The sequence below is a fragment of the Mandrillus leucophaeus genome, unplaced genomic scaffold (assembly GCF_000951045.1).
Source record: "Mandrillus leucophaeus isolate KB7577 unplaced genomic scaffold, Mleu.le_1.0 Scaffold1596, whole genome shotgun sequence".
NCBI lineage: Eukaryota > Metazoa > Chordata > Mammalia > Primates > Cercopithecidae > Mandrillus > Mandrillus leucophaeus.
The window spans coordinates 51,799-60,431 of NW_012101583.1; positions in this window are offsets into that span (position 1 = coordinate 51,799).

An 8,633-nucleotide genomic window follows, 5' to 3' on the forward strand; every position below is an offset into this window, starting at 1 on the left:
TAACTATCATTCACCATTCTCCATAGGATCCATTTTCCTCCTTGGTGATTTTCCTTAAGCAAGCATGGATTTACTCCATCCATGTCTTTCTCATCCCTGTCATGCCTCAGAGTTACATTCTAACATCTCCTACCTAATTCTCCTCATTTAAATACAAAGGCATCTGACCTAACACTCCCAGGCCATCTCAAGAGAATGACTCATACAGAGAAATTCTTGCTATTTCAGCATCTCACCCCTGTTGGATGACCGAACTAACCTTATGGCAAATTCAGCTTTAGTGAATGGTATTTCTTAGGGTTGTTTTGTCCACAAAGACTCCTACTGCCAGAAATATGAAAATGGAAAATATGAGCTTTGCCTCGTAGTACATCACCATCAGTTTCACAACAGTGACAAAACATTCTTTCCTCAGAAAACATCAGCCGCTTCCTCCGAGGATTACCTGGTGTACTCTCCCCCCATGCTTATCCAGCCTTCACTGACTAACTCCAGGGCACAAACGATAGGCTGGTATGAATCCGCCCACCCTCCTCCATGCTCACCGACAGCTGAACAAGCCCCACACTTCTCCCTCCAAATAACTGGCAATGCCGGCAGAGACTTGGAACAGCAGGCAGACAAAGAAAAACAATTTAATTTCTCTCTGACTGGCTGCGTCTTTCCAAATGTGACAGCTTTTCTAACCAAATGGCTCGTATTCTAGTCAGTTAGACTGAGGAAGAAACAGGGTGAACAGTGACACCAAATGGTTAGGTATACTGAGAAAGAGTGTTTATATCCCGTGTCACATCAGAAATGACTGAGGTGGCTTACATGGATAAATAATAGGCAATAAAATAACAAATTCGCAGTAGATAGTAAATTAGGAAGCAAAATACTTTAAGACCTAAAAATGTCTACAGAATAGTAGATTTAAAAAAAAAAGCTAATTTGAGCCACTAATTCACTAATTGGACTTCAGTCTTTCTAGCACTGCAGAGGAAAAAAAGGAAATCTGTTCAGTTTCAAAGGAGAAGAACAATTCTTCCTCCAGCTACAATGACAGAAATTTCTAATAAGAGACTTTTAAGAATCTATTAAAAACTAGAGACCTTGGAAATGTACTTCATCCTTGCTTTTTTTCTTCATGTGTATTTTCATTTACGTTATATTATCTTTTCCAAATCTAATTTTCTAACCTTTTAGTTTAGATTTGTATTTGGTACCACTGGATCATACTTAATTACAGTCTTTATTCAGTCTCTGCTCAATTAAAAGCAGCCAAGTAGAACAGCTGCTTCTAAGAATATATATTTTTTTAAGTATCAATGGAAAGTCCAGTGAGCAAGAAGAAAGACAATGCCAACATTTCTGTTTGACAGGATTAGCTGTTCATGATGATGTTCAAAACATCTCTAGTCCAACCGATTTATAAAACTATATTAAGTTGTACTTAAAGCTTATAGCACTTTGGGAGGCTGAGGTGGGCGGATCACCTGAGATCAGGAATTCGAGACCAGCCTGGCCAACATGGTGAAACCCTGTCTCTATTAAAAATACAAAAATTAGCTGGTGTAGGGGTGGGCACTTGTAGAGCCAGCTACTCAGGAGGCTGAGGCAGGAGAATCGCTCGAACCCAGGAGGTGGAGGTTGCAGTGAGCTGAGACTGTGCCATTCTACTCCAGCATGGGCAACAAGAGCAAAACTCTGTCTCAAAGAAAGAAAAAATATATAAAATTTATTTGATAATATTTTATATGAATTTACTGAGAAAATGGTAGGCTGCAGACCATGTTACAGAGAACAGAATTAAGTGATATGAACAGTGAACAAGCTACAAAAATAAAGAAAAATGGTATCTAAGGAATATATAGAAGCTCAAATTGAAGAATAAGAAATAAGAATGATAAGCATGCATGAGGGGAAAAGAAGAGATGATCTAAATCATAAGAAGCAAAATGTATGGCAAAAACAGATTATTGGTGACTTAGGTGAAGGGAATGGAGAACAAGATAAAAGTGACAGATAGGAGATGTGAAGAAAATAAAACTTCAAGTCAGAAAGAGAGGAAATCTAAGAATGATTTTAAAATAACAGCTGGCAATTTTAGCTTACTCAAAGGTTAAAGTGCCAGAAAGTAAAGAAATGTGGAAAGAAACAAGTAGTTGGCTCATAATGGGCTTTTAAGAAACACATGTTAGATTTTGGTTGCTGCTGAGACAGAAAGAGATAGCGGAATGAAAATAAGAAGAGAATTTGTAGATGAAAGAGAATAGATCAGTGCATTTCTTTTCTGTTTCATATTCTTCCCATCACAAGATATAAAGGGATAGTCAGAGAATTACCGGGATGATTGACAGGTCAGAAAATAAGACCTCTGAGAAAAGATTAAATAAAAGCCAATCTTTCCCCCACAAAAGAATAAGTGAATGGTAATAATGTGTTCCACAAGTTGAGCTGCTAGCCATTCCTGCTGCATCCAATTGAACTCATCGTTAAACTGTCTATACACCTTTTGATCATAAGGAAAAACTGAGAATCCTGAAAGTTCCTTATTCCTCCCCTTTGTTCTTATCTCTATCATATTGGATATTAATTTGTACTGACTTCTTTGACATGTGTATTTCCCCCACTAGACTGTTAACTCTCCAGGACCAGGGACCAGAGTCATTTTGTATAGTCGTGCCTAATATCCAAGATCTTTCTGTATATTTATAGTCTACCATTGTTCCAGGAAAGGTTTAATGTGTACTTGATTTTTGTTGAGAGAATATGCTCTCCCAGTCTTCACTCTTTCCATTTCTAGTAGTCATTTATTCAATTTCTTGATTCAAAAATGTAGACATTATCCTTAATTCTTCTCCTTCTCTGCTTTTCCCTAATTCAGTCCATCTCCAAATCCCATCAGTCTTCTTTTCAGTATGAATCTTGCATCATCACCTCTCATCACTTCACCATTACTTCCCATCCTGGGCTATGGAACCAGCTTTCCAGGTAGTCTCCCTGCATTGCCTTTTGCCCTTCTGTGTTTATTCTTTGCAGATCAGCCAAATAAATCTTTCAAACTCTAACTCCAATCATATCATTTGCCTAAGTAAAAACTGATGTCTTCCCATTGCTCAGAACATTCCCCACAACCTGGCTTCCTTTCTTGCCATCTCTCCCTTGCTCAATAGATTCAATCTGCAGTGGCCTTCTTGTTGTGCCTTGAAAAAGTCAAATTTGTTCCTGTCACTTACCCTTGCTCTACTGCCTGGGATGCTCTTCACCCAGATCCTTGAATAACTAACACTTTCTAATCATTCATTCTCTTCTCAAATGTTACTTGCCTAAGATGCATTTCCAGATCATCTTTTCTAAATGAGCATACATAGATTACCTCACTCTGTTTTATTTTCTTCACAACACTTGTTACTCTCTGAAATTTTATGCTTATGTATTTTCTATTTCCTATGCAGAAATAAAAACTCTCATAAATGTAAATATTTTGTTTATTCACCACTGTAGCTCTTCATCTCCAGGATCCTAAACACACAGACGATGCTTAATAAATAAATGCCAAATGGACAAATAGATATGTTTGGACAATCAGGTCTTAGGTTCAGGGATAAACACTTTCCATTCTTTATCTAACACATATGTTAGTTGTATGTCTTGGTTTTTTATTAAATAAAATTATTATAATTTTTATAAAAATGATATTAAAATAAATTTAGTCCAGGCGTGGTGGCTCACACTCATGATCCCAGCACCTTGGGAGGCCAAGGTGGGCAGATCACCTAAAGTCAGGAGTTCGAGACCAGCCTGGCCAACATGGTAACACTCCGTCTCTACTAAAAATACAAAGTTAGCCGGGCGTAGTGGCACATGCCTGTAATCCCAGCTGCTTGGGAGGCTGAGGCAAGAGAATTGCTTGAACTTGGGAGGTGGAGGTTGCAGTGAGCTGAGACCATGCCATTGCACTCCAGCCTGGGTGACAAGAAAGAAACGCCATCTCAAAAAATAATAGTAATAAAAAATAAAATAAAATAAATTTAAAAATTTTAAGGACTATTATTTTTCAGGAAATGGTTCTATGCTAATGAAAAGAATCAAGAGTGTTTGGAGATGAAAATAATTCTAATACATCATCCAGTCAAATCTCATGCCTATTTCTCAGTTTCCTCTATACTCAGACCCTGTTTAACTCTTCAGAGCAAAGGCTCCCACTGCCTCACAAGGCACCATATCTTGCTGTTAGAAAGCTAGTGTTATCACACTGAACTAAAATATGCTAAGATGCCTACAGAAACCAGGCGAATAACAGTTCCATGAAGTCGGCCAGGAGTAGTGGGGACTGTGGCAAATAAACAAGCTCTTGCCTGGTCTAAAAGAACAACTGCTATTCCACAACTGATCGCTGTCATTTCATGTCAGGAAGCAGGTCCCATGTTGCCCAAGTGTTCTCAGTATTTGAGAGAAGATTGAAAAAATGGATTTTTATGTGAAATGTCTCCATGTTTAAAACCCTATCTGGCTACCTTAAAACCTGAAGACTGTTGGCTGATAAATTTCTAGTCTAAAGCAATACAGAAGAAAAATTCTCCATCTTCTACAAGAAAGTCCAGGTTTTAAAATATTTAGGTTATCGCACTAATTCTTTATTCTTAATCTAAATGTCCTTGGCTGTTTTCAACATTTTTTATCATGCCATGATTATAGTATAAAATCAAATAAGCAGATGACTTTAAGTATCTACCGGATTAACCCAAATGTTCAGGTTATAGCTGAGTTAAAAACAAACAAACAAAAAACACAAAACCAAAAGATATAGGAACGATTATAAGTCAAACAACATTGTGGTAAAATCTTTTCTTCTGGTGTTTCATCTTGTGGCATCTTGTCCAGACCACACTTCAATCCTACCATTTTATGTACCATTAAGATTACTAGTTTCAAAACCTTCACACAGCACATCATGTACTTGAAGGAATGACCCTCAGTGAACCACGTGTGGCATGACAAGTTTTAGTGTAGCAAAATTCAGACCACTGGTTTAACACAAATATTGTAGCTCACCTATGTACTTAGAGCAGCATCCCTGTATGACCCCAAAATTAAACTTACACTGTATTTATTCTAAGACATAAAATAGTCTGCTTCAACCCAAATCTTCTTCTTATTTCGATTCTACCTCATTTAACTCTTTCAGAACATTATTTTTGTGTATCAATTAATAACATGATTTAAATTGGGGAAGACAACAATTAATAGAAAATAACCTTCACAAAGTAAAATATTTAGAATTATAAAACTTTCAAAAATGTTTTCAACCATAAACCATACATTTATAGCTTTTTCTAAAGCATGATTTGCAATCATTTCTTAAAATTCTTATATATTGTCATGGAACCAAATTACTTTATGACTGCATTATATTGATTTGTTTCTGTTCCTACTTTTGTCATATATACTGCTGATTCTTTTTTTGTGATCCTGATTCTAATTTTTCTTGATATCTGAGAACCATGATCTGGTTTTGACCCCTTATCATATCTTGTAAAAGAGCCTCCCTTCTTTAAGTTAATCATCTTCTTGTCTTCCTAACCTTCAAAATGGGAATTATACTTCTCAGCTATAATTAGAATTATGATGTGTTTGTAAGCTTTGTCATTCAAAGGTTTGTTCTTAAAAATAGAACTCATTATTATACTATTAAAGTTTATCAATAAATCTGCCCATTCATGGAGCTGTCTTCTTTACGGTACTGCTCAAAGGATCCTCCTAGTTACATCACAGGATTGAGTTCTCTCATATTAGAGCAACTGAGAACAGTACACTTCTTAAGATGGTTCAGTGAGGCCTGGACATCACTTGCATTTTCAGGACATATACTCAGCTTTTCTCACTCCCAGATGTAGGGAGTTCTATGTGCCAATGGAGTTTCAGTAGAATTTTATAAACTCAGTAATAAAACTGACATTTTTATAGGTCAGAAAGTGATTGAATGTTAGCAATTTCATGTGGCTTAACACATTAATTCAATATATAATATAAGGTTTGAGTTCTTTATAGATGCTGGATATTAGACCTTTGTCAGATGCACCATTTACAAATATTTTCTCTCATTCTATAGGTTGTCTGTTTACTCTGTTGATAGTTTCTTTTGATGTGCAGAAGTTATTAAGTCAAATTAGATCCCACTTGTCAATTTTTGCTTTTGTTGCAATTGCTTTGTCACAAAATCTTTGCCTACGTCCGTGTCCAGGATAGTGCTGCCCATGTTGTCTTCTGGGATTTTTATAAGTTGGGGTTTTACATTTAAGTCTTTAATCCATCTCGAGCTGATTTTTGTATATGGTATAAGGTAGGGGTCCAGCTTCGGTCTTTTGCATATGGCTAGCTAGTTATCCCAACACAATTTATTATATACGGAGTCTTTTCCCCATTGCTTGCTTCTGTCAGCTTTGTCAAAGATCAGATGGTCATAGATGTGCGGTCTTGTTTCTGGACTCTCTATTCTGTCTCATTGGTCTTTGTGTCTGTTTTTGTACCAGTACCATGGCCGTTTTGGTTACTGTAGCCATGTAGTATAATTTGAAGTTAGGTAGTGTAATGCCTCTAGCTTTGTTCTTTTTCCTTAGGATTGCCTTGACTATTTGGGCTCTTAATTCCATATGAATTTTAAAACAGTTTTTTCTAGTTCTGTGAGGAAAGAATTCATTGGTAGTTTTGGAGCAGCCGCTGCAAAGACACTGGGTGCAACGGAGGAGCTGTGGCCGGGGCTATGTACTCGACAGAGCCAAGGAGAGTAGGAATAGATGAGAACCCACCTCCTACTGAGTTGGTGGGGCAAGAGCCCCACACTCCCAGGCACAGCTGCATCCATCCAACCACAGCTCTGGACCTGGGCATCCCTGTGCTTTCAGAATTCCAGGAGTCCCCCCTTCCCCCTAGTCTCGGAATTGCCTGTTTCTACTCCCGGGCCTCTCCCTGCTCCCAGTGCCCACTCTGATTTCAAAGCAAAGTTGAAGCCGAGCCCAGGTACTGTTGTGACCTGGTCAGGTGTGCATGCATTCAGGATGGCACTGACATGCCAGCTCCCCTGCCACCTTGGACCCCTCTGAAACTTTGGGCACTGACAAGCTCAGGGAGGGAGGCTAGGGAGGTGGCTGAGGGTGGCTCAGCACAGGCCTGCAGATGCCCCTAGGCATGAACAGCCTGGGCACCGTGGATGGTGTGTTGATGACAGCAGGAGGCAGACAGACTCTTAGGCAGAAAGGGACAGGTTCCTGGCGAAAACCCACCTTCAAGTCAGGGACCGCTTAAAGCCTGACAGCAGGGTTACCAGTTCCAGATGGAGTTCACGGCCCAGAGTAAGAATTTATGGTGCTTTATCTGGGCCCACCCATGGCCATCCATGGCTGCCCATGGACCAATCAGAACATACTTTCTCCCTTCTGAGTCCATAAAATTCCGGACTTAGCCAGACTCAGACATCAGGACTACCAGCTATGGAAAGGAGCTACCCACGTCGGGTCTCCACAATTCTTCAGGCAACCTGCCTGTGAAAAAGAGCTACCCACTGTGGGTCTCCTCTCCTACCCACTGCAGGTCTCCTGTCCACTGAGATCTGGACACTCAATGGCACAACTTGCCTACAGAAAGAAGCTACTCACTGCGAATCTTCTCTTCACTGACAGCTGGACACTCATCAGCATGGCCTGCCTGAAGAAAGGAACTACCCACTTTGGGTCTCCTGAGAGCTGTTCTCTTGCTCAGTGAAGCTCCTCTTGCTCAGTGAAGCTCCGGTTGTCCTTGTACCTCATTCTTCCTAGACACAGGAGAAAAACTTGGGACCTGCTGAATGACAGGACTAAAGATGTGCTGCTAGATTCTGTTTGCAAGTATTTTGTTGATGATTTTTGCATTAATGTTCATCAAGGATATTGGCCTGAAGTTTTCTTTTTCTGTTGTGTCTCTGTCAGGTTTTGGTATCAGGAGTATGCTGGCCTCATAGAATGAATTGGGGAGCAGTTCCTCCTTCTCAATTTTTTGTAATAGTTTCTGTAGAAATGGTACCAGCTCTTCTTTGTACATCGGGTAGAATTCAGCTGTGAATCCAACAACTCAGTTAAAAAGTCAGTAAAGGACATGAACAGACACTTTTCAAAAGAAGACATGCATGTAGTCAATAAGCATATGAAAAACAGCTCAGTATCACTGATTATTAGAGAAATGCAAATCAAAACTCCAATGTGATATTATTTCACACCAATGGGAATAGCTATTATTAAAAAGTCAAAAAATAACAGCTGTTGGTGAGGTTGCAGAGAAAAGGGAACACTTATACACTGTTGGTGGGAGTGTAAATTAGTTCAACCATTGTGGAAAGCAGTATAGCAATTTCTCAAAGAACTAAAAGCAGAACTACCATTTGACCCAGCAATCTCATTACTGGGTATGTATCCAGATGAATATAAATCATTCTACCATAAAGGCATATGCATGCAAATGTTCACTGCAGCAAACTACTCACAATAGCAAAGACATGGGATCAATCTAAATGTTCATCAATGACATATTGGATAAAGAAAATGTGATGCATATACACCAGGGAATACTATGCAGCCATAAAAAAGAGCAAGATATGTCTTTTGCAGGAACATGGA